General features: G+C 35.0%; 1 protein-coding gene across 27 annotated transcripts in view; it reads right to left on the bottom strand.

Moving 5' to 3' along the window:
- LOC307189655 (uncharacterized protein) overlaps positions 1 to 27,104 on the bottom strand; it is a 2,229,222-nt gene that overhangs the window by 248,980 nt on the left and 1,953,138 nt on the right. For all 27 annotated transcript variants that reach the window (XR_013829263.1, XR_013829264.1, XR_013829268.1 and 24 more), the window contains one exon: positions 20,396 to 20,516. The gene's annotated coding sequence lies outside the window, so the exon portion shown is untranslated. The remainder of the gene's footprint in view (positions 1 to 20,395; positions 20,517 to 27,104) is intronic.

The following is a 27,104-nucleotide window of genomic DNA, read 5'->3' as shown; positions in this document are numbered from 1 at the left end:
ATACACGTATCCAGTCTTATCTGTTGCCTCCTTCCTTCTAGCAATTATTCTATTGATTTTTTTAAAGTCCCTATCACCATTCTTTTCCAGGTTCACTTTTCTCTTTCCTAGATTCTCTTCCATTTTCTACTTTCTTTTTATAATATAATTCTGGGATTTCTCAGCCAGTGTTTGTTGGCAGGGTTTGGAGTTGTCTGTTGCCATGGATACTGTTTCAGCTACTTGCCCACAGGAGGGAGCCCTCTACCTGTTAAAAGGTAGGCTAGCAGCAGCAATTTTTTTTGTTATGGAAAAGGACAGTCGAAAAGGAATCAATTAGCAATAGAGGCATAAGATGATTTATTTTGTCATAGTGTGCAACTCTTACTGGTGCAAGGATGGCATTTGGCTTATTCTCTAGACATAAAGAAGTAGCACACTGGACAGTTACTTATACAAAACAATAGGAAAGACATCTAACGTCTCACTGAACACATAATTCTTCTCATTTTTTTTTTTTTTTTTTTTTTTACCAGCTCCATCTCTTTGCATTGAAACTCAATGGGATATACCTAACAAGAATCTCATGCAACTAGACCATCGAGGATAGTTCTCATAGGAGAGAAAAAAATCAAAATGACCTTTTCTGAAAGAAGGTAAGGTCTACATGTGTCAAAGCAATGGAGTTCCCCAGATAATTGTGGGGTTTTGTAAGATTTGCTTAGAAGTGTGGAGTCGTTGAAACAAAGGAAATTTCAAAACAATCTCTCCACATTCACAATGCTCTTTTGGGACAATTATTCCAAGGCAAAAATAATTTCATTCAGGGGTAAAGTGCGTTTTCTAACCCAGGAAACCTGAAGTACCTTTTTATAGTTCCAGCACTGTCAGCCCCACAGATATACCATGCTTGCTCTGAGACCTTGAGATTCCTGAAGATAGACTAGATCCTATGGCCTACTTAGGCAGTAATTTCTGCTCACTCATCCAACCCTGATGAGTTTGACTGGGTTTATTGTGAGCTTATGGCTTAGAATCTCTTCCCCTGCATACCTACCTTCAAGTACTAGCTGATTATAATTTACTCTAGTAGAAAACACCAAGTTATGGTTATACCTAAAATAGCCACCATGCAAATGCTATCTCCTGTAGGCAAAAATTAAAGAAAGGTACTAAAAATCTTAAAGAGGATGTTTTAAGTCAAATACGAGGAAGAGAGAACTGAGTAGTCAAAGTTGGTGGGCCAAGGAGCACAGTTCTTTTAAAAATATGAAGCCTAATATTCTATATTTCTTAAGGAAAAAATAACTGTCCAAATTACTTTGGAATAAAGTTGGCATGAAATGAGAGCAGCAATTGAAATTACAACTTGTGTTAAGTTTTCATAGCTAATTTATTATATATCAAATGCTCATTTATTATAAAGATATTAATTGAAATCCAAAGATTAGATTATACTCATATAAATAAAATCTAAGCTTTGTTATTGGAAAAGATACTATAGCTTTTTTGGGGGATAAGGATTTAAGATGACAGACCTGGTTATCAATCTTATAGTGACAAATTTAATTATAGAACATTATACCAAATGTAAGAAAAAGGGACCCTACTGTTTAATTTTAAATATAAACGAAGCAAACAAAGTAAATTTGATGGAGTGCCTGCTTTATTCACTTTTATTTTGACTCATTTTCCCTTCTGCAGGGTTCTCAGCCTTCACATTTCATGTCTAGGAACTCCAACTTCGAAATGCTTCACTTTTGTCAACATTGATGCTGGAAATCTTTTATTTGGTGTCTGAAAGTAATTTAAGATCTAGAAAGTATCAATAGAGGCCAAATTCCTCAAAGAAGATTTTAAAGAGAAGAGACTCTCCTTTGCAAAAAAAAAAAAAAACAAGAAGAAGATGAAGAAAGAAAAAAAGGTCGTTTATTTTCTATTAGACTAGCAGGGACTAAAGGAAGAATTTCTTTATAAAAGCAGATTCAGTGTGGCTTTTGCCACTACTTCCCATATTCCCTTGTTTGTTCTATAACTCAGTGAAGGAGTCACAGATTGATTCTTTTCATGTCTTGATGCTGGCAGTCAGAGAAAAGCAGAGACCTTGAAAATAATAACTACAGTACAAATTTAAGTAACAAAACTAATTTTGTTCAAAGTAATCCAACAAAAGAATTATGTAGCTAAAATCTGCAAGGAGTTATCAAAAGAAGGTACTATTTATAGCTAAATGTTTTTGGGGGGAGTGATAAGGCATAAGGGGTTCATTAAAACATCCTAATAATTTTTTTAAAAACCTGCTAACCACAGACAGTGGATTGACCCTAAAATACTTCATTCCAAATGCTGTATGTAAGCCATCAAAGAAGAAAAACAAAAATAAACACAAAAGCAGATTATCTAAAGGGAAACAGCCACTATATAACTCACCTGTATCTCTGTGTAAAAGAACAAATGTGCTACCAGCACCAAAACAACAAAAACTAGTAACATTTGGAGATTTAATGAGGAAAGCTGTTTCAAAGTTTTCGCTGAAACATTATGGTTTTACCTGAGCAAACCATCTCAGTCCACTGCTAAGAGGTGACTGAGCTGACTGCATCTCTACACCCAATACCTGTGAACCCAGCATTGTTTTGAGACACACACACACACACACATATGCATGTATTTATCTATCCTTTAATCTGTAACTATTTAATCTTATTTTTATTAGAAACTACTTAAATTATTTACATTTGCTAGGTAATATCTGTGACTTTAAACTACTTAAAATGGACTTGCATCTACTTGTTTAATGTTAGAATAAAAGATAATTCTAATAAAATTTTTGTGTGATAGTTGATCCAAACTGTCAAGAATATTTTTTAAGCATGACAAAAAAAAAAAAATAATTTACAAAGTCTGGGCTTTGGACAGTGAGTTACTGACTCAATCTTTCTGTTGTTTCCTACATGAGTCATCAATTACACACATGGCTTTTGAAAACTAAGGTGGGGATCTAAACTACAGCAGGTTTTCTCATTGACCTTTCTTACTTTGCTCTCAGGCTTTGGAAAGATAATTACTCATTTACATCAAAATCCTTTTGCTGGCTTATTTGAAAAACAAGATGTTTACTTCTCTTTACAAGGTGAAATTGTCCAGATTTATTGGCCTCATACATGAAAATGCTAAATGAATGAAGTTTTTGCAATCTCTCTGCACCCTTCCCAACATATCTGTGATGATGCAAGAGACTGCCCTAAATGAAGGAGAATGACGTAAAAAATAATTTCATCGCAGGACAGTCCAAAGTTTACATTTATTAAAAATAGTACCTTGGGTTTTTTCCTCCTGAGGCATGACTGTTACATACCTGTTCATGGGAGCTTTATGGTGGGAATATTTTCCTATACCTACATATTTGTTGCCCTTCCACATGATTACTTTATTTCCACTTTAGTAATATTTCAAGGGGTATGTGGGTAGGATGTGGGGGGAGTCCATGCTCTGAAACTTATTACTTGTTCTTAGTTGTCAAACCTTCACTTTGATGCTCCTTCTTTCTCACCCCCCTTGCTTTGGGATATGATAAAACTTTCTGCAGCCCTCTTTCTTCCTGACAGTCCTTATGTGAATCTTGGCATCAAGTCCTCTTTGCTGAGTTCTCCACCCAATCCCATGCTCTGGCCTGATTCCAATGTTACGATCTGAACATGATCCCAACTCCTTCCCCTTGTCAAACTTTGAAGTTGTACAACAAGAACACTAACTGCCATTTACAAGTACAACTATGATTCAGCAGGTTTCTAATTGTAGCCCATTTCATCTCTGTCTGGTGGACAATATGTCATTTATTCTGAAAGCTATTTTAGAAGTAATGAACCCTTCTTTATGGATCTACTGAACCCTATGCGTACATCAATCACAGTTGCCATTTCATGGTAGTTCATGGATTTGTTTCCATTTTTGGTTCTTGCTGCTCTAGACTATAAGCTCTTTGAGAACTCCATTTATTTGTTTTTATATGTCCATTAGCTAGAACTATATTAGGCATATAATAGACTCAATAAATATTTGTTGAATGAATAAATCCTCACAACAATCCTGTAATGTAGGTATCATTAACAAATTTTAAATTAAGAAACTCATGAATGGAAGATGTTAAGTAAATTTTTCCAGTTTTAAATGTAGATAAATAGTAAAACAGAGATTTAAACTTCAGGGAAGTCTGCCCCTATGACTTGCTCTTTCTAGCATCTTGTTATACCCTGTATGACCTCAGATTCTGTTTTCATTATTCACAGAATTGGGTTTATATTGACATTGTTTTCATTGTTGCTGTTGTTTTTATTTTTATCCCCCATGAAAATTCAAATTCAAATGAAAATTCAAAATAGAAAATGATAACCTTTTAATTAAATAAGAAAAATTTATTCGAATGAGAATAATTTGCTTTAGATTTTCTGAATGAGGAGGTTTATTATTTGTATGAGATCAAATTAGACAAGTGATTATAAATACTGAGAAAGATAAATTAGAAATGCGATGTGCAACACTGTACTTAAGATCAGAGTTCATGATCCTAATGACACTACTACTGAAAAGAGAAGAAAAAGAGGTGCTGAAATTAGCCTAGTAGCCAGCATTATTTTCTCCTAGGAGAAATATTCCTAAAGCATTTACTGTGACTCTGAAGCTGTTGTTTTACTTTGTTTTTATTGCTGCTCTTTCCCCAAACCTTCAAAATGGGGCTATAGGGAAATGTTATTACAACTTATTCAGTTTAGCTGGGCTTCATTAAAGGCTAATCAGCCCATGTAATCTATTTTATACGTTTCTGTACCATTTGCTGAGTTGTATCTTCTCAAAATAACATTTTTAATATCTTCATCAATAATAACCACAAGTAAACTTGTGAACTTAATAAAACATTCAATGTTCATGTCTCCAAGCATTCATGAAAATAAGAAAATAACTTCCCAGGGAATACCACAGAGAGAGTAATTCTGTCTATATTTTCTGGATAGTAGTAAGGGGTGGCAAGCTAGTCTGAACGAAAATGAATAGGATGCTGACACATGACATGTACTTTTGGAAATGTTTTTAACTTTAAGCCTTCTTTTAATAAGCACATAAAGCTTCCTTCACAGGATATTTACTCCCATAGTTCTGCCTTACATGGACCCAGTATTGGAGAGAATATTGTCATTCTAGAAACAATACTCCAAAATGCTTAGCGGTAAAGATGCGGAGAGCAAAATGAACTTTTGACCCCAATCACAGAAAACTGTGTAGAAATAAAGATTTTGCCACATAATATAATCATTGAGTTGTAATAAAATGAATCCCCTCCCCCCACTTCTCCTTCCCTCCCCCTTTTCCTCACTCACCCTCTTCTCTATTTTTCCATAGATAAGAGCTAGTATACACAGGAAAAATGCACTAAATGCATACATACATATGTGTTTCTGAAATCACTAAGCCAAGAAGGAAAAATGAGTCCTTGCATGTGTATATGGAAAAAAGTGGGTGGAGGGAGAAAGTAAAAAAGGAGTGCAAGGGACAAGAAATTCAATTATACCAAAAAGAAAAGAAAATAGGTAGCATGTACAGATAGGAAATATCTATACCTATAGTTCCCTTAAATATTGGTTATTCTGGAAATCTATTTAGCACTAAACATTGCTTTCCTGATACTTGGAAAACTTCTGATGCTGTATAATTTTCACATTGAAAGTGTTTTTCAGATGTATTAAAATAGTTTATCTCTCTTTTCTAATATTGTGATAGAATTTTACCTTAAAAAAAATACATATAACTGCTTAGCTACATGTCTCCTAATTTTCAATTGTTGAGGAACAATCTCACCTTTTTACTTTAAAAGAAAGAAGACCTATGGACTCAAATAAAAGAGAATTTTGAGGTTCCTTTCACTTAGCTCTAGAGTGCTGTTTCCTCCTATGAAAAGTTTAGAGTCTGTCAACAGACTCTTTATTATTTTCCCTGCATACACCATTACTGACTATGTTACTGTACTCAGGCTCTGTTCATTTTTCTTCATTCTTTTTTTCTCTCTGTTCTTCAGACTGCATAACTTCTATCAGTCAGTCTTCATACAGTTAATCCTTTCTTCTGTTAGTGCAAAACTATTCTTGAGCTCCTCTGGTGAGTTTTCCATTTCAGTTATTGTACTTTTCAATTCCAGAGTTTCCATTTGGTTCTGTTTTATAATGTCTATGTCTTTACGGAGAGTCTAAAAGATGAGACATTATCATCATAACTTCCTTTACTTCCCTGAGCCTGGTTCCCTTTAGTTCTTTGAATGTATTTGTAGTGGCTCCTTTGAAGTCTTCCTCTGTTAAATCTGACATCAGCACTTTCTTACTGGCAGTTCCTGTGGCCTGTTATTTTTCCTGTGTATGTATCACACTTCCTTTTCTTGTTTCATAATATTCTGTTAAAACTAGACATTTTAGTCCATTTGGATAGAGCTTGCTGTTGTTGTTTATTTTTGACTGGCTGGACTATTTTAATAAAGTCTATCTACCACCACTCCGACAGTGTGAAGCTCTCATGTTGCTCATCAGTGGGCACAGCCTTTGCCATGCACACAGTCACCTGGGATAACAGTGGTTTTAGCAAAATTCTCTTTGACCACCTCATTTCCTGACCACACTCAAAGTTAGGTTCCACCAATTGTCAGCTGATTGCTCTAATGTTTTTGACATTACTTGACATAAACTGCTGCACAGTCTGATCCACTTAAATTTGCTCTCCTTTGCAGGGTTAGTTTTTGAGCACAATGTTTAAGGATGTTCTGAGCCAAGGAGGGGTCTTCTTAGCTATTTATTTCCCTGGTTCTCTCTTTTAAACTAATGGGCTTCTAGTTTACTTTTTGTGCTCTCATGAACCTCCTCTTGTTTTTCAACAAAACCTCTCCGTGTCTTTTTGTTTTGTTTTGTTCTCTGAGAGTAACTATAGGTTTGAACTTCCCTAAGACTCTGTTTCAAATACTATCAGTTCCTTTAAAGTAAACTTGAGAGCCTGTTATACTTAAGGTTTACACCTCCCTCTGGGAAAAAAATCTCTGAGCCATGGCTCTGGAGCTGGAGGTAAGAAAAGTGGCTCATTTCCCTAAATGACATCCATGCCTTAGGAACATGGCACTGGGCAGGAACAGTAGCTTCTGGCCTTCTTGGCTTGCTGACCCCAACATGAAATTTCCTTCTTGTTAACAAGCTGGGGCAAGGGTAACCAGGGCCTAGTATTATCAGAATGATGCATCTGAAATAAAGACTGTCCTGTGAGTGGAGGCTGAACACAAAACGGAGTCTCCAACCTCTCAAATGCACTCATCTGGAATTTAGCCTCCTCCATAGTGACAAAAAGTACTGGCAGATTGCCCCTCCTGGGAAGATACTGTAGCCCTTGAGAAGGAAGAGAGGGAGCTCTGTATTCTTGGATGCTCCTGCCTGGAGTGGAATTTCTGTCACTGCGTGCAAAGGGGAGAGAGTATGAGATAGACGGGGGTGGGGGTGTTGCAATTCAAATACTACTGTCTCTTGCAATTTTTATTGAGTTGAAGTAGATTTTCTTGAGTAAATGCTTCTTTATTTGATATAAGCCCCTAAGAAAATTTCCAGAGAAATTTTAATTTTTTCAATACTTTTCACCAGTTATACTTGTTTTGCTTAAGAGTGGTCCACAGAGATCCTCATGCTCAATTCCAGAAGTGGAACTCTATAGCTCATACAATTTGTGTTCAAAATAAAAGGTATCTTCTAAAATATTTAATCATTGTATGTTATTTACGATAGAACTGATACCCAAGGAAGATGCATAATTTTCTAAATGAAAAACTAGTGAAAGAGCAAGAACTATAATCCAAGTTCTCAAGCCATGGGTGTTTTTACTTCACTATGTGCTGAGTTAAACTTGAGACTGCCCAAAATAGAAAATCATTCCCTTTAAAAATTATAGATTTTAAGGAAGATTTTATTGTTATTAACTACAATAAAGAGTCTTCATTTAGAGATGGACAGAGGCAGATTCCAATATAAACTAAATATTCTAAAGATTTGCAGGGACATAATCTGATTATTGAGTACACTAATCCCCTATGTAATATTCTCTCTTGTTTACATTACTATTTTATAATGATAATATTGGGTTTTTTGTTATTGTTTTTAATAAGAGACTAATTCTAATTTTGTTATTCCAAAGAGACGTCTAATGAGTTCTTTCTGAAATACAGTAATTTATGAAATGCATTGTCACACAGGAGTGCTATCCTACTTGTTTTCTTCAAAATCTCCAAGGAAATGAAAAAAAATTATTGAAAGAGGATAAATTTATTATGAAGACTGAAAGATAATACCAACAATAGTAAAAGTCATAACAGCTGTGAATTTTGGCTGTGTAAATGGACTATACATACACATGGTAGAAAAATAGAGATGTTGATGCAAATATATCTATAGATCAGTGCTCCTCAACTAAGGATGGTTTTGTCTCCTAGGAGACACTTAGCAATTAGGTAGAAATCAGGAGTGCTGCTATATATCCTGCAATGCACAGAGTATCCCCTCACAACAAAAAGTCACCTAGCCCCAATGTCAATTGTGACATGGTTGAGAAATCCTGTTACAGATAATTTTAAGTTCAAGCAGAGGCCCTATTACAATATTGCCATAAATGTATTCAACTCATATTTCTTGTAGAGACCATGGATCAAGCACTGTCCTAGGCTTTTGGGAATTCAGTGATGAGTAAGATATGGTCAGTTCCTTCATGGAATTCACAATTTCATAAAGAAAACTTTGTAGAAAAACAGCTGTGGAGAATCTGAGTAAGAAGGTGAGAACACAGAACAAGGACTGTAAAGATCTTACAGTTCTTACTTCTTTCTACTGGAATTTCTATTCAGTTTTATGAATGAGCTTAAATTTCAATCTTTTATGACACAAGATATTAAAGACGAAAAAGAGGTCTCATTTTGAGCCTAAATTCTGTCCACTCTGAGTAAAGCAAAATTTTGGATCTATCTAGATGATTAGAAGACCAAGCACAGTGGACTTAATTTTTACATTTAACGAGTAATTTTATTTTCACAATTAATAGAAAAGCATTCTAAAGGGACTTAAGTGGGGAGGGGGAATGGTGTACAGATTTTGGTTCAACAACAATGTGCCAGAAGCAAAGTGTGATTCCAATTTCCCTTAAACCTCATCCTTATGGACTGATTTAGAAGCACAGTAAGAGGGATGAAATAAGAGTTAGTAAGAACAATACAAACTATTTCTCTGTAATGCCTGGGGACAACATGGTGGCAGTGTTAGAAGTCTTAGAAATTGCTCTAAAAACATTCCATAGCAGTATGGGTAACAGCAGTGATCTTACTCAGGTCTAAATTGTGACAATAGTTAGCACAGTTTTAACTTTCACTTCTACAACTGATATGAATATACCTCCTGCAGATTAGAGAATGAGATGAGAAATCTATCAGACAGTCTGTAGCAGATGAAGAATTGTGTAATGACTCCAAGATTCTGAGGAGAAATGGAATTTCTAAGGAATAGCTAAGGCAAACAAGTTAAACACTCTTTTAAGCTATTATTGTAGTCTTGTTTTACTTCCTGACTCATGCAGTGTGAGAAACATTTATTTAAAATAGTTTTTATCTTCCTCCAGTAAATCTTCTTTCAATTTACCAAACTCCCATTAAAAAAAGAAAAAGAAAACTGAGCTAATAACATACATTTTTGTATGATTAAATCAGCAGTAAAATTTTTTCTTGTGTGTAGAAAATGGAGGTCCAAAGGCCCATATGTTATATCCATTACAGCAACAAGAATACATGCAGGTTAAAAGTAAAAATACATCACTTTTTTTTCCAGGCATTTCCTGCCTGGAAATCATATTCTGAAGATTCACGAAGATACTGCTGTATCTTTTTTTTTTTCAACTCTTATTTATTTATTTTTCGCTGTGTTGGGTCTTCGTTGCTGCACGTGGGCTTTCTCCAGTTGTGGCAAGTGGGGGCCACTCCTCATTGCGGTGCATGGGCGGCTTCTCCCATTGCGGAGCACAGGCTCTAGGCACGTAGGCTTCAGTGGTTGTGGCACGTGGGCTCAGTAGTTGTGGCTTGTGGGCTCTAGAGCGCAGGCTCAGTAGTTGAGGCACATGGGTTTAGTTGTTCCGCAGCATGTGGGATCTTCCCGGACCAGGGCTCAAACCAGCGTCCCTTTCATTGGCAGACAGATTCTTAATCACGGCACCACCAGGGAAGTTGGATAGTGCTATTTCTTTATTAGAGCTTTTTGCTCTTCAATCTTGCTAACACAGGATTGATATTTTCATTTAAAGTTACAAAGCTTCCTCCCACATGCACATCAAAAGCAATATTCAATATCGTTAGCAAGGATTCTATCACTAGGGCAGTCATTTTGTATTCTCTAAGCATGATAGGAAACTAAACATAGGGTCAGTAGATGAAAGGGAGTATGACAGATCATGTTGCTTTAGATTTTATATTCTCCCTACAAATCTAATAAAACAGAAGATGAATAAGAGAAATTAATAAATGGTTAGCAGAAAAATATTGTAGTGGTAGATCATTTTAGAAATTGATTTAAGTGATGGACTTTTACATTTATTTATTTTATTTATTTATTTTTGGCTGTGCTTGGTCTTCATTGCTGCGCATGGGCTTTCTCTAGTTGTAATGAGTGGGGCCCGCACTTTGTTGTGGTTCACGGGCTTCTCCTTGCAGTGGTTTCTCTTGTTGTGGAGCATGGGCTCTAGGTGCGTGGGCTCAGTAGTTGCAGCATGGGGGCTCAGTAGTTGTGGCATGTGGGCTCAGTAGGTGCAGCACACAAGCTCAGTAGTTGTGGCTCACGGGTTCTAGAGCACAGGCTCAGTAGCTGCGGCACACAGGCTTAGTTGCTCCGCAGAATGTGGGATGCTCCAGGACCAGGGATCAAACCCGCATTGGCAGGCAGATTCCCAACTAATGCACCACCAGGGAAGTCGCAGTGAAGGACTTTTAAAACACTATCTAAAATCTAGACTTGAAATCACTCCCAATACCCCCATTTTATTACAATAATGTGCAAAACAGGGTGAAGGGAGGGAATACACTTGATTTTTATTTTTGAAGTGGAATTCCAACTAGGGAGGTTCAAATTTATTATATCCTTAGAAAATCATGTTTTCTAAATATAAAGATGAGGAAAAAAACAAAGACTTGCTCTTCAAATCTTATGTATTGCTAATGCAATGGAGGAATAAAATTGAACATGTTGTTCTTATCCTGACTACCTATTACTGCAGTAATTGTTTAATGTGACATTTAAAAAGCATCATTAAAAATGAAACCAAAGAAAATAGTTCTGTATTACGAATAGAATACTTTTAAACCAAACATTTAATCTAAAGTAAAATTACCACTAAGAACATTTACTTCTGGGTTACCTGGCAGGAAATACAGAAAGAAAAAAAAGTAAACTAAAATTTCATTCATGAATGAAAAGTTGCTTATCAGTTTATGAAGATAGTTTGTCAAAATTTATTCATACTAACTTCTTAGCTAATTCATCTTTTTTTAAAGTAAATTTATTTATTTATTTTTGGCTGCATTGGGTCTTCATTGCTGCGTGTGGGTTTTCTCTAGTTGCAGCGAGCAGGGGTAACTCTTTGTTGCGGTGTGTGGGCTTCTCATCACGGTGGCATCTCTTGCTGCGGAGCATGGGCTCTAGGCGCACGGGTTCAGTAGTTGTGGCTCGTGGGCTCCAGAGCGCAGGCTCAGTAGTTGTGGCACACGGGCTTAGTTGCTCCGTGGCATGTGGGATCTTCCAGGACCAGGGCACGAACCTGTGTCCCCTGCATTGGCAGGCAGACTCCCAACCACTGCACCACCAGGGAAGCCCTGGCTAATTCATCTTGTAGAAGTTCATATAAGGACTAGTGGATAATATGAAAGATAATATCTTTCATAGCAGTTTTATAAAAAATTAAGACTGTGCCATTTATTTTCTAATTTTTCGATGACTCTCAAAGATAAATCCAGTCATGTCAACTCATGGTTTATGAAAGCTATTTCTAACTTGTACAAAACTGTATTTGAAACATGTACTTTCTGATTCTCCATTTCCAGGGTAAATGGAGAATGAATTCAGGGTACACAGTGAATCTGCCAATATAAAATTTAGATACTTAGGATTGTAAATGATTATATTCCTTATATCAACTGCCTTAATGAACTTTTTAGGGCCAAGTTATGACAAAATCTTTTGAAATTGACATTTGTTAATGGCCTGAAGTAGAGATTCCTTATTAATTGATTGAAAACAGATTCACGTGTTTTAGGTGCAGGTGTTATCACTGATATTTTGTTTGAAGAATTTAAGTGTTTGGCTTCTAATTTTTCAGGGAGTGCCAAGACTGTTCTAAATGAACAGTTCTTTAGTTCTGTTCCAATATGCATGCAAGTTGAGTGAACCAAATTGTGAGTTACATAGCGGGGATGACATCAATTTGTTTGCAAAGATTTTAAGAGATGTAACCTCCGAATGATTCTTAGTATTGCCACTTAATAACTGCCACTTAGTATTGCACAACTAGAGTGAGTATCTTAGTTTGGATTCCCTTTTAATGGACCCTGAAACAAGGACTCAGGTGCAGTTGTGAGAAAACAGGACATGTGAAAGGAGGAAGGAAAAAAAGCCCTGAGAAGGGTACATTATCAGGGTCACTGTTGTAGGCTTTGACTCCAAGTTCCCTCTGGACACTTGAAAAGTCACAACACCTTTCATAATGGTCCATTTAACAAAAGAGAAGTTGAAGTTCTTAACCCAAAGCCTCTGCTACCCATTGTTTGAGGACTACCTCCCAGGGGCATCATCCTTGCATTTCTGGGCTGCTCTTATGGTCATATCAAGCCAGTTTTTACAAGGGTAGATTGTTGGAAGAGGCAATGTGCTTAAATTTGGACAACAGCAGCCCAAGATGAATCTTACTTGAATGAAATTTTCCACCGCAACTGAGATTGAAAACAAAATGGGCAGAGACAATGCGGTACAGAAAACAAAGGCATGTTCTACAGTGAGTTTTGAGGGGAAAACAAATGTACAATCTGACATTTTTTTTTATCAGCCCAATTGAATGACGATCAGTGCCTGCTAAAACGGAAGACCTGTAGGTTTTTTTTTTTCATATGGTACCGTACCTACTAACAGTTGCAGTAGTTTTTGAAGGTAATCCAAGGAATGTGACACTAAGATGAAGTCACCAGCAAATATTATCATATTATTGGTATACATCCATTATTTCTGAAAGATTTTTCAGATATTGATTTATAAATAAAAAGGAATTTATTGAGTCATGGACCAGTTTCACATCATTAAGGATTATAACATGCTCTAACAAGAGTAGGGGCTCACCTCTGCTGAATTCTGGAGCATACAGTCATAAGGAGGCTGTTTCTACATTAGGTAAAACAGTAGATTAAACTTGGCTAAACTATATAGACTAGTTGTTCAAGATATTGAATTGAGATACCAAAATCTGGAGCTTTGCAATTAAAACACAACAACAAAACATGGAGTTTTAAGGAGGTAGCTAAAAAGTACTGGCTCTATAATTTTGGAGAGAGAATAAAATATAAATACTTAATCATTACCAAACACAACCACACTGACATTTTTCATCAAGAAGAATAAAAATATGGGTTATATATTTAGACTGGGGCAACTATCAATTATCTTGTGCAGTGAAATACTAAGTGAATTATTTTAAATTAAAAATCAGGGGCTTCCCTGGTGGCGCAGTGGTTGAGAGCCGGCCTGCCGATGCAGGGGACACTGCCCCGGTCTGGGAGGATCCCACATGCCGGGGAGCGGCTGGGTCCGTGAGCCATGGCCGCTGGGCCTGCGCATCCGGAGCCTGTGCTCCGCAGCGGGAGGGGAGGCAGCAGTGGGAGGCCCGCGTACCCCCCCCAAAAAAAAAATCAGCTAAAGAGAATTTCAGAAGGTGAATAATAAATAGCCAAAGAAATGCCTATGCTTCCAAAGTCATCTTAATTAGAAAGGTCCTTTGGTATATCCTTCTCAACTTCATAATTTCACTATACTTTATATTTTACACTGAGAAAACATAGCCTACAACTTGAATAGAAAGAGACTTAAGGGAAGAACTGAAACTATAGCATCAAAGAACAAATAATTATATAGTTATTAGATACATTTTTTAAACCTTCAAAGACAAAAAAAAAAATTGGTCTCTGCCTTAGAGGCAACAGAGTTAAGTTGGGCAGGTGGGCAAATAAACAAATTATTACAATCAAATATGCTAAGATTTAGGATAGATGAACATATAAGCTTTCATTGGCAGTAGAAGAAAAGGGCACATAATCCATGCTGGTATTTCAGGAAAAGTTTCCTATAGGAGATGATTTTTGTGGCCATTTCAGAACGACAAACAAGAGTGACCCAGGTAAAGAAGAGAGTGAATGACCTATGCAGAGAGGAGGCAGCAGATGAAAATACATAGAGCTTGAAATGTCATGACTCTTTCTGAAAACTCCAATTATAGTAGATTCTTACGTTTGCCCAGGACAGGCTGTTCTTTGCAGATTCTCTGGTTTGAGTGTGAAGGTCAGAGATACCTTTTGAACCATGCCATGAGAATTTTGATGGGAGGAATATTTAAGTTTAATTGCTAGAATCATTAGAATAAAGCTAATTCAACTGATGTGTTACCCTTTAATAAAAGCACCTACTTTAAAGTAATCCTTCTAATTCCTGTTCATCAAATTTCATAAGATATCATCTAACTCTGAGATGGTCACTAAAGAGATTTTTGATAACAAAGAGGTGGCATTCATTCATTCTTCTGTTCATATTTTCAACAAATGTATATTTACTATCTATACTATTCTTATCACCTATTTTGTAAAAATAAAATCAGCACTCAAATATTTCACATCAGAGAGGGCCTATCATGAGAAAAGATACAAAGACCAGAATGTCTATAATATCTACATTTTTCAGCAGATATTTATATAAACACACTCAAATAAAATGACTTCACTATTTGCACAATCATATTTATATATGTCATCCTAGTATCTAAATATGGGTTTCTAGGATAAAGTTATAAAATTATTCCCTATCCTAGAGTTAGCAATGGGTCACAACGTCACACAAACAGTTCCTCTGGAATAAGCAGATCCTGTCAAATTCAAAGTTTAGAAATTTCAGTAATTTTATCTCCTAGAGCTTGCGACAGATATTAAACTAATCAGCTGAAGTGAAGAGAAAAGTTGCCATGGCCACTCACTAGGGTAGCGGGCCAGAAAAACAATTCAGAGAACAGAAATGGAGCAGCAGAAGGTACTCTTTTGTTACACGGGTTCCACTGAAATCTATGTGACTGTTGGTGCGGTTCTGAGCCCTTGGGCTTTTCTGCTGGAAATGGACCCTCTCAAACATGTTTTGCTATCTATAAAGCAGGCACTTACTGGCCTCTTTCCATACAGCAACTTTTCAATGTATCTTGGCTCTAGGCTGAGCAGTCTAGTGAAATTCATTAATTTAATATTCATAGAATCATCTAACGCTGAAATTGGAAGGAATTTTAGAGGTCCGATAATCTAATCTTTGTATGATGCATGATTCACTATTTATAGACTGTTTGCCTGCAAGGCAATATACTGGGAATGTTCTCTCTGGCCCCTCTTCTGCGATCTGAGAAGCAGGTTCCAATCTGAGTGTCATTATAAGATTGTATAAAAAGAAAAACTTGATGGCCAGACTGCTGATGCTTAAATCCTGGCTCTGACTTGACTTCTGTGTCATTTTGGACAAGTTCATTTCTCTGTGCTTCAGTGTCCATATCTGTAAAATGGGATGTTAATAATACCCAACTCATGGAGATGTAAAGTTTTTTAGAGTATTTCTTGGCACTCAGTAATGCTCAATGAATTTTAATTACTATTTTCATTAAACTCTGCTCAACATAATATTTCCTCTTTCTCACAGCTATCACTTCTAACAAACTCTCAGTATTCTTTTACACCATCTCACCATGAAAAAAAGGATAATAAATGCTTGCTCTCTTTTGCCTACTGTTTAGGAAAAATATAAAGTTGTCAGTTAAGTTTAGCTTGATGGAAGTTGTATTCAATGACAGAACAACATTTTCTATAAATCCCAGAAATCAACAACTTTTGGTAAGAATATCTCAGAGGCATCCTAGTTATGTTATCACCGTCCAATATTTTTGAACATTTTATGATCATTTCCAATTCTTATATGTTCTGCAATGTCAAATATTTGTGTGAATGGTGAAATTCTAACTTAAAAACTGTGAATGACATAAAATTGCATGGTGCTTGAAATGCAACTAGAGGCTACTGCGTTTTGTTTTAGTTAAACAGGAAGACAATGGGAGGAAGGACCACCTATATTTCATTCACTGCTGTGTTTATAGTAGTGTACCTGTATATAGTACGTTCTTAGAAAATACTGTTGAAAGTGATCTAATTAGTTATTAAGATGTAAGATATAAATTTTGTAATAATTAAACATTAATAGAATCAGTAAACGTGTATTTTACTAAAGAGAACTGGCACAGGCATGATAAATTGCTATTGTCATCAGAATGCAGATATTAAAAAGCCAATGCGTTCATTAAAAAAACCTATTAAAGTTTTAGCGGGAAAATCATACTTGATACTCTCTACATATTTATTTGCTAAATAATGTGCATATTTTAATTTCCAAATGGTTTACTTTTGCTCGCTGAGCAGCTACATGTGCTCTATGCATTCTCTAAGCTATATATCTTTAACAATGGATATATGAATGTAAAACATATCTTCAGCTAATAGCAAATGGGATTTTTTTTCAATATTCTCATCTTAATGATAGATTCTAGTAAAAATACTTATTTGAGGCTTAACCAGGTGACAGATTCCATTTGTCTGTCCTACAAAGCTGAGTAAATTCTTTCAACTTTTTCAAACATCACAATTTTCTCCTCAATGTCTTAAACTCAAAAATGGCCAGGCTAGAAATTTTTTCTGTGAGTTCCTTATAGAGACACATGTTACTTTTATTTTCTATAAATGATTACCTGATGGAGTAATTTTATTAGCCATGCTTCTTTTAACACTTTGCCCTTTTATCCTTCATTCTTTTATAACCTAGTATGCTAAAGTATACTTTTATACTTCAGAATCTTACCATAATATTAGAGACTATAAATCAGGATTAGACACCTTCATGCTGTGTTCACAAATACAGAATTTGTAGCTGTTATCACATTAATATATTTGTATATTTACTATCCTATTTGATTATGATAAACATTCTATTGTGAAAGATATATAGATACACGTTTAGCAAGTACAAATACATACATGCAAAGCCACAGATGCAATTTTTTTCCTATGACCAAAGAAGACAACCATGTTTACAAATACCTTCAATTCTATTTTTTTTAAATACAATAAACTTGAGTTGTTATTGCTTTCTCTTATTCTACTGTTTCCTAGGTGCATTTTACTCCTCTGGTTCATTTTGACATAATAACTACTTTATAGGTTTGAATCATTCTACCAACTCATGTGGTCTGTATTCACAGGATGTATTCTTTTATCATATTCTTATCCTGTCCTCGTATATTTTAATTACTCTCCATATTTCTTTAAACTCTAACTTGAATATTCAATCTCTCATTACTTGGAGGCATAAAAAAGTATCATATATGTACATCCTATAATTTATACTGTGAGTTTTTCAAGAACAGGGTTTTTCACAGTCTTTTGTAGTTAGCCTTGTCATCATATCAGAGAAACTCAGTAACTTCAATGTACATGGTGCAGAAGTTCTATTTGAGACACTATTGGCATCCCATATAAAATTTTATTGGAATTATTCTTACCTTTAAAAAATATATTTCTATTCTTCTTTGTTTTTGAATGATGGAAATAATATATACTATTGTATTATTATAATGTCTAACTGCAATTTTAACATAAAATGAATATAAAGCAGAAAGCAAAAGTCATCAGTAGCCCCATTTGAGCTCCCTACTTCTATAGACAATTAAGTCTAATAAGTTGAAGTAAAATTCTTCCAGAAATGTTTCCCCACCTAAAGTAATTCTATAAAGTAATTTGTGTTATATATTGTGTGTGCATGGGCTGGGATGAGGTATCCTTGGGTGATCAGATTAGCTGTCTTCTTCGTGCATTAAGAACTGTATTCTTGGCTACTAGGCCCTCACTATGTTCCTGACCCTAAGCCTGGCTGACATTTAGGTACAAAAGGCTGGCATGGAAAGAGGCTTAGATGCTGGTCTATGTTGAACACAGGTGAGGAGTGTTAGATTATCAAAGCCTGAGTAAATATAGGTAATTGGACACTCGCATGTGCTAAATCACACAAAAAAAGTATTTATATTTCTCTTTGGTATTTTAGTTTCTCAAAAAGTAAATGTACAATTATCAGTTAAAAATAAGAGTTTCCCATCCTGAAAGAAAATCTAATTGTCCTTACATGTAAACCATTAATAGTATTTTATTTGTCACATAGAAACATTTTTTCATTATTTTTCCCCTATCGAGACCCTTTTCAGGAAGGTCTTGATTTTAACATAATAATAGTACATACATTGAATACCATGTAGATTTTTAAATATACTGCTCTTATTTCAAAACCAATTACTGGTTTTACTGAAGTAATTTCAGTTAATTATACTGCAACCATGCCGATTATTTAAAAAGTCTTTATAACTCAAACATTAGCAATCATTAATTACTTTACACTTATTAGCTGGCCAATTTTAAGTAATTTACATGCATATTTGACTCAGTAATATATATCTTCGACATACTGAAGTCGATTTTTTAATATAAAATGGAAAGAAGTCGTTAAAATTTTTTAAAAGCCTTTATTAACTTTAACATTTTCAAGAAATGCTTACACAATATTCCGGTTGTAAATAATTAAAAAGGAAGAAAGCTATTTACTCTATACCCCTAATTTTCCATGGTAAATAATTTTATACATGAAATTATCTGAATATAAGATGTTTCCTAAATATGTGCTGAAATATATGTTTTGAACTTTGGTCTCCCTGATATTAAATATTTGTACTTTTACCTATGCTAGTCTGTTACATACTATTTATATCCTAGTCTATGACAGATAATAGAAAGAGGTATTTGAAATAACTGTAAGAATAACCTTTAAAACAATATATGTAGAGAAAAATATTTCAATAAATTTTGGAATGAAAAATCCTCTTTTCCTAGAACCATTTCACTTCATTTCCTCACAAAGACAATTGTGTCTGGTCTATAATATTTTTCTAACTTAGAAGGAATTAAAATTTAATAAATGTTTAAGTTTATATAATGATAAATAATATATTTTTAGCAAAAATGAATATTAAATATGTCTTTAAATTTTATTTAAAAGTCATATATTAAAAATCTTTACTTCAGATATATTCCTATACTAAAAATTAAAAAGAGTTGATCTTGCAACATCTAAGATCTAATATTTCTTGGTTATTTTCAAAACCTATTCACAGAGGTTCTAGGGTCTAAGAACTGATATTAACATTTTCTCCTGCAGCCCTTGCATTTCACAGCCTTTCTTCTTAATCTTACGTAGCCATATTTTATGAGACAGTGATAAGCTCCTGTACCATCTACCAAGACTGAGATCTGTTGAATTCAGGAAGTTCCATTGACTTACAGAGCTGGAAGCCCACATAGCATAACTCATGGAATACTTAGCTACAATGAATTCCTACAAAGGATTTTCTTTGGAAATAAATATCAAGAATAATAATTACTAGTATTATTTCAAAAGAATAAAATACAAAGTAAGATATTTGTCAAAAACTTGATGTATATTGTCTTACCCTCACCATGAGGGTTAAGGTCACAATGTAGGTTAAGCATTAACTCCATTTCATAGAAGAAGGAAAAAAAAAAACACTTCTGAATCGAACAGGTATAAAATGACTTAGTCAAAATCACATGATTCCATAAAGCAGAGAATAATTTAAATCCTAGTTCTGTATTATTCCAAAGCTTATGTTCTTTTTGAGAGGCTATGCTACTTTTTGAAAATAGGCTAATAATTATTTAGCCTAAAGATGACATATCACATATGTTTTACAGATCACCACATTTTTGATGTTTGACCGTTGACTTCTTTTTAACCCTCAATGTTTTTTCCCCCCTTTGGCCCCACTCTGGACAGGCTTATAAAAGAGCCTGCACATACTTCCTCCTTTGGAGCAGGTGGGAATTTTAAATCTCATGTCTCCTGCCTGGTTGTGAGAACTTTCCCCTAGTTACACACCTTAACAACTATAAACCCACTTCCTCTGCTTTGCCCAAGCCACCTCCTACCTGTTTCCACAAACTGATTTCACCAGGAGTCCCTCATGTGAGGACGTTCTATCAGATTCTCTTGGTGTGTAAACTGTCTTCAGGTTCAACATATGAATGAAGTTTGGAGGTTGGGTCCATCCTGCAAAACAATGAAATATTTATAACTCTACAAAGAAGGTTCCAGGTCAGTTCTCAACCAAATTAATATTACTCAGAGATTCCAAGGAAAGTATCCAAAATATAATTTGTTTGCTACAAGTAGCTGAGATATAGCAATATTCCCCATAGGTAAAATTTTGTAAACAAAGTTTGATCCTTGATCCATTTTCCCATTTCATAATTTCATTGGACATTGCGGTGAACAAGATAACAGGCAGGAACTAAATGCTATTCGCTATTCATTTTTAAATACTCTTTGTGTCTAATATACAACAAGAATCTAATAAAAACTGTTTGAATAATAAAGTAACAAACATTATTGATTATTCTACTTACATTTATTCTTAATAAAATTGGTATACATTGTATAGGTCTACTCAAGTAATAATCAACAAATCAGATTGACCATGTTCATACTATTTTAGATTTTCATAATACAAAAAAATAAAAATTTCTGAAAATAGTAAAAGAAATGATGAATTTATTCACAATCTAAAAATATACATCCATGTGGAATTATCATTTAAAAGGAGAGCAAAATCCAACAAAGAATGTCAGAGTGTGGGTCAAGAGAGGTTTGAAAATGATAGACGCTCCATTATCAACATGGAGATATAACTGTGTTATTAATAGGCTAAATCAGGTTATGACCCCACCGATTAACATAATTAGATGTCTTAATTAGTTATACTATTAATTAACTCTGATCCTCTATTAAGAAATTAATTGAGAATAACAGCATTACATTTATGTTCTAACTCTAAAACAAATAAACCAACAAATACGCAAACTGGAAGAATTGATCATTTTCTGTCAGCTTTTCCTAGTTTTGCACTGATGAAAGTGAAAGAAAATAATCTGCTATAACACAGCTTGTACATGGATCTCTTTGGGGTTTCATGCATTTGCACAGAGTTCTTTTCTTCAGGGAGTATTGCTTTTTTTAAAAACTGTCTCTGCTGTAAATGGTACAGATATTAATCAGTATAATGCCCCTGGTAAATCACCCTGCAGTAAAGATTAAACTTGTACAAATTAACACTAACCTTTAATGTTAGTGTTTTCACTAACACTAACTTTAGTGTTTTCAAATTAACATTAACCTTTAATGAGAAAACTAAAATTCTTTAAAGATCATAATTTTCTGGTTATTTTCATAGCTCCTGTTCAAAATACATATAGTCTGCATGAAGAAATGGAGAAGAGCTCCCTTGCAATACATCTAATACAATCCTTACAGTGCTAATATAAAAAGTAGAGTTCCCGTGCAATAAAGGCATTAGAAATATGTGGAGGACCAAAAAAATAAAGTATTACTTCCTAACACACTTATTTGATCCCCAGAACAGTGTGGAAGAGACTTTTAGTTTGAAAGTGAATTTGCAAATATGGAAGTGAAACTAATCAAAGGCCATTAACTCAAACCTTCTTGTCTATTTGAATGCTGCAACATGAAAACAACTCACAATAAATGGAATTTGAAATTAATAGAAAGGGGGAAAGGAATTAGGGAAGAAAAAGGAGAATGAGTTTTTTTGTTTGTTTTTTAAGGTGTGGTAATCAGTGGCTCCTGACATTTGGAAGGCGCTGGTCCTAGAATATTTAACATTATGCTACTTGATTCAAGATTCTTGAGAATCTTTATTACTGGGATGTCTTGTCAGCATTGAAGTCCTGGAAATGCAAACGTAAAGTCTTACTAAACTAAGAGACATGAACCCAAGGGTCAATTCCTTTTAACTAGAGACATGAACCTCAGCTCAGTTCCTCAGGTTTTCAGGGCAGTGTTTGTCTTAACAGAATCTGCTGAGGCTCCTTCCAACATGATTAAAAAGGAGTCTTAAATCAGAGTTTTTCCAGTTCTTGGCTAAAGGTCACACAAGGAGTCCATACTTTACCCTTCTGTACTTGTTAGTAATAAATTTGGTTACAGTGCCTTAAAACTTTATAATAATACATTAGATAACCATGGCTCACGGGCCCAGCTGCTCCGCGGCATGTGTGATCTTCCTGGACACCCGTGTCCCCTGCCTCGGCAGGCGGACTCTCAACCACTACGCCACCAGGGAAGCCCAAATGTAAAAGCTTTTAAGTATCTTTTGTTCTCTCAGTTTTCATTGTTGATTATGGATGATAAGAACAAAGGTGTTTGTAGATGATGAGCAGCATTGGATAAAACATTAATACCTATAGTTATTTATATTATTCTGAAAGCAAACATGAGAGCTCCAGATAAAAATGAGACTATTATTAATTACGGCAATAACCACATCAGTTTGCCATACCCCACTCTCAGAAGGATGTGATGAGACAGGCAAATGGTTATCCACACATGTACAAAAAGTGGTTTTCTTGTACTACAGGAGAGGAATCTGAAATTATGAGTTTTTACAGGGACTGATGATATATAGTTACACTCCTCCCCACTTGAGAGAGAAACCTTTTCTCCCTAATGAAAACAAATCTTCTCTGAGGCAAGAAGAGGAAGGTCCCTAGTTTACAACCATTTCTAATGTGAATATAAAAATAATGGCCCTGGGATTCATCCCGCTGTGAAATATAAAGCGTACCTCTGTTTATAACACACTTAAAATGTGAAAGAGCAAATGTTTCCAGAGGACAAAAGGAGACAGTCTCTATTTTTAGCATGTCTCTTTCCATTGCTCAGGCCAGAAACCTGCGGGAACCCTGAGAAATTCAGGGAGAACTACATTCTTGGTGTCTTGTGAAGCCTTTTTTAAAATGTAAAAATATAAAGTGAGTGCCTTTGGTATTGGATATCTAAGTTTGATAACCCACGTTGGAAACAGTCTTAAAGGTTTGAGGTTTTAAGTTACACTGAGATAGCTGTCTTTTGATTGAGCAAAAATAGAAAAACAATAAGAATGTGTTCATGTTCATTTGAATGATACAATTGTATAAAATCCTCATTTGTCAGTGTTCAAACACCCATGTGCCACTTTTATAGATTTTTGCCAGAATTATGAGGTTGGCAGATGGGACATGTACCAGAGAGACAGCCTCAAGAATTTTGAGTGAAAATGCCCAACAGATACCGATTTAAGATTACAGCCAAATTTCTCTGTTATGGGGAAAACTGAACAGTTTGGGCCAATGAATTATGTCGGCTGACTTGATCACATTGGAAGAGGGCATAATATAGTTTGTTTGTTTAACACTCTTATGGTCCCGTTTTGAGGCCTTGGCTCAGTTTCTCTTTCTGAGCAACTGATTAATTTCATACCCCCGATTACTCACCTTACTGGGTTCTCATACTACAGGCCACCATATACCCTGCTTGGATCAGGTACCAGAAAACTAGGACAGCCCCTGTGCCCCAGAGCCCTTTAAATTATTTAAATCAGTCAATCCATATGGTGCCCATGAAATCTATCTAATGTCACCCTACTTGCCATATATAAGTTGTCCCCTCATTTCCAGGTTGCTGTTACCTTATTCCCAGGTTGACTGCCTGTGTGGCCCTAAGGGACAGCCTTCTCTTGTTCAGCCTTTCATCTATCTTGAGTGTCAGTGTGTTGTGTCCACCATCAAAAGAATCTTTAAATTTTATAAAAAAGAAGGTAGAATCCTTATTTTAGGAATGCCATTCAATTAATTTATAAGAATGTAGTCCTTGATTATTCTTGAATAAAAACATAAACAAAGAACACTGAAAAATCTCTAAGGCTTTTGAATCAAATTAAAATCAATGAAATCATATAGCATATATCATAAACTGATATATCACCAACTGTCACTTTTTATACCTGAGTAACAAGTAGAATAAAATCTGGAAACAAGAATTAATTGGTAAATAGTACCTAGTCTTTGGATTTCAACGTGAATATTTTTCTTTTCACATGAGAAGGCTACTTATGCATACAAATTATGACAATTGAACTATGTTTGGAAAACAAATAATTCTCACAATTTTGAGTTTATTAAAATTTAGAGAATGCCAAAGCTTAATTTCTTTTGTTAATCATTTTAATCTCTCTTTATAAGGAGATGGAAAAAAATTTGTGTTAACTGGGTCATTCCAGGAAAGTCCATACTCATATTATTCTTATTATTATACTTGGTGTAACCTCAATCATTAATATTAATTTTCATCTTAACCAAAGTAATCAACTTTTGTTTCCTACAGATATAGACACAGTGAAAACTAAATGACAAATCCATAAACTCTTCATCTTTATGAGCAGATATTTCTTATAACTTTCAAATATCCTATTGTAGCAAAAAAAAAAGGTGATAGATAGATAACCTCTTGCAAAAGCGTTTTCACATTCTATATGGTAAAAATAGAGTATATTATGTTTAATGACCAAAGCTTCTATTTTTTTCTTGCTCTTAAATTACCAGAGAAACCAAAGATTATTTATTAACACAATTTAATATTAGTCTAAGGGTTTAAATTTAATTAAGAATTTGGAAATTGTAATTAAAGTCAACACATTAATCCCTTATTATTCCTAGCATTATTAGAATTTATGGGATTTAACATTTTAAGAGATATCACAAACTAATTTCTTTATGAACCATTTAATAATTTGAAATTTTAAACTATTGTGGGAACAATGCTAGCTTCTTTGACTCAAAAACAAATGTTGGAAATTTTTCAAAGTTTAAATCATGAGATGTTTAGACATAATCTTGTATAAAGTGGAATCTTTTGTTGGTATTAATTTACATAGTAAAACGTGGAAAATGACATGTCCATTACTTAACTTGTGTTATTCGCTTGACAGGAATATTACATGTACTTAGTTTAAGACAATTTACAAGCTTATGTGTTAATAAAGCTAAATTTTAAAGACTCCTTAAATCATATTTAAGCTTTCTTCTTCATTTTGTAGAACTATAGATAATCTTTTCTCTTTAACATTGTGAGCAAGGCCATTACTCAATTACTTTTCTAAGTTGCAGAGTTTTTTTTCCATAAGCTCACATAATTTAAGCAAAATAAATTCAGTTTAGTAATTTTTCTTTCTTTTCTTAAAGACAATTTATCTAGACTATATATTTTTAGAGTGAACACATGATAAAAATTTTTGATTAATTAATCTCCAAAATTTCCCAAGAGAGGGGATAAAGTAGAAGAGAAAAAAATAAAAAGAAGTCTGAAGGAGCTGGTTTCAGACAAATATGAAATGATTATTGTCAAAAGTTATTTATCTTCCCTCTGCATGAAGGAAAGAAAGATTAGAAACCTTAGGTCCATAAAGACATGCAGCCTTTGCCAGATCTGCAGCAAAGTAAAAAGGAGGTGCAGGAATAACCATCTCCCCTTCTCTTCTCCTTCCACTCTAAGACTTTCTCAATATTTTTTCTACTGGTCGAACACAGGAAGGCAGAGGGCAAAGGAGCCTTCCAGGCAGGGCAGAAAGGGTTAGTGTACAGATATGGGGGTGGGGAGGATTGTATCGTGATTGAAATGAGCTCCAAGGTTAGGAGATATGCTACCTTTTATTGAATCAAAGGCTAAATTGATTGCAAGATGACATTTTATGTGCCACTAAGAAATAAAAAATGCTGGTAATTAAGTTATAACACAGTATTTTTTAATCTGACACTTAAAAATTTTTGTACTGATTTAACATTTTTTAGATTTAGACCAAAAAAAGTTATTTTTTGTATATCACTCTTTGCCCACATTAAAAAAATATGTGCAGGGCTTCCCTGATGGCGCAGTGGTTGAGAGTCCGCCTCCCGATGCAGGGGACACGGGTTCGTGCCCTGGTCCGGGAAGATCCCACATGCCGTGGAGCGTATGGGCCCGTGAGCCATGGCCGCTGAGCCTGCGCGTCTGGAGCCTGTGCTCCGCAACAGGAGAGGCCACAACAGTGAGAGGCCCGCGAACCGCAAAAAAAAAAAACAAAAAACAAAAAACAAATGTGCAAAAGTCAGCTGAGAAATTCTTAAAATTTCACTATTCACTCTGATTATTCAAAATCACTTTCACTCAGCATTGCTATACTCTACCACCTGTACCATTAAGAACATTAATGAGGTGACATTTTTAAGAATACCTTACCACCATCTTCAGGAGTTTCTTCCAAGCCACAGACACTCATTTTACAACTTTTATGCTGGTATTGGCTCCATTGTATCAAAAGTTACCAATGGAAAGTTTCCAGACAGCTTTCCAGATTAATTTTCCTTCCTCAAATGATCCATGAATGGATTTTGAGAGAAAAGAAATAAAAATCCTCTCTCTTGTGAAATCAATATTATTTTGAGTCACTGTTATATACAGATGAACCTATATTACACTACGCCATGATATCATGGTTTTTTTTAATTAATTAATTTATTTTTGGCTGCGTTAGGTCTTCATTGCTGTGCACGGGCTTTCTCTAGTTGTGACAAGCGGGGGCTACTCTTTGTTGTGGTGTGCAGGCTTCTCATTGCAGTGGCTTCTCTTGTTGCAGAGCACGGGCTCTAGGCCTGCAGGCTTCAGTAGTTGTGGCACGTGGGCTTCAGTAGCTGTGGCTTGCAAGCTCTAGAGTGCAGGCTCAGTAGTTGTGTCACACAGGCTTAGTTGCTCTGCGGCATGTGGGATCTT

The sequence above is a fragment of the Stenella coeruleoalba genome, assembly GCF_951394435.1.
Source record: "Stenella coeruleoalba genome assembly, chromosome: 7".
NCBI classification, from domain to species: Eukaryota; Metazoa; Chordata; class Mammalia; order Artiodactyla; family Delphinidae; genus Stenella; species Stenella coeruleoalba.
This window is presented reverse-complemented; position numbering and strand designations above follow the sequence as displayed.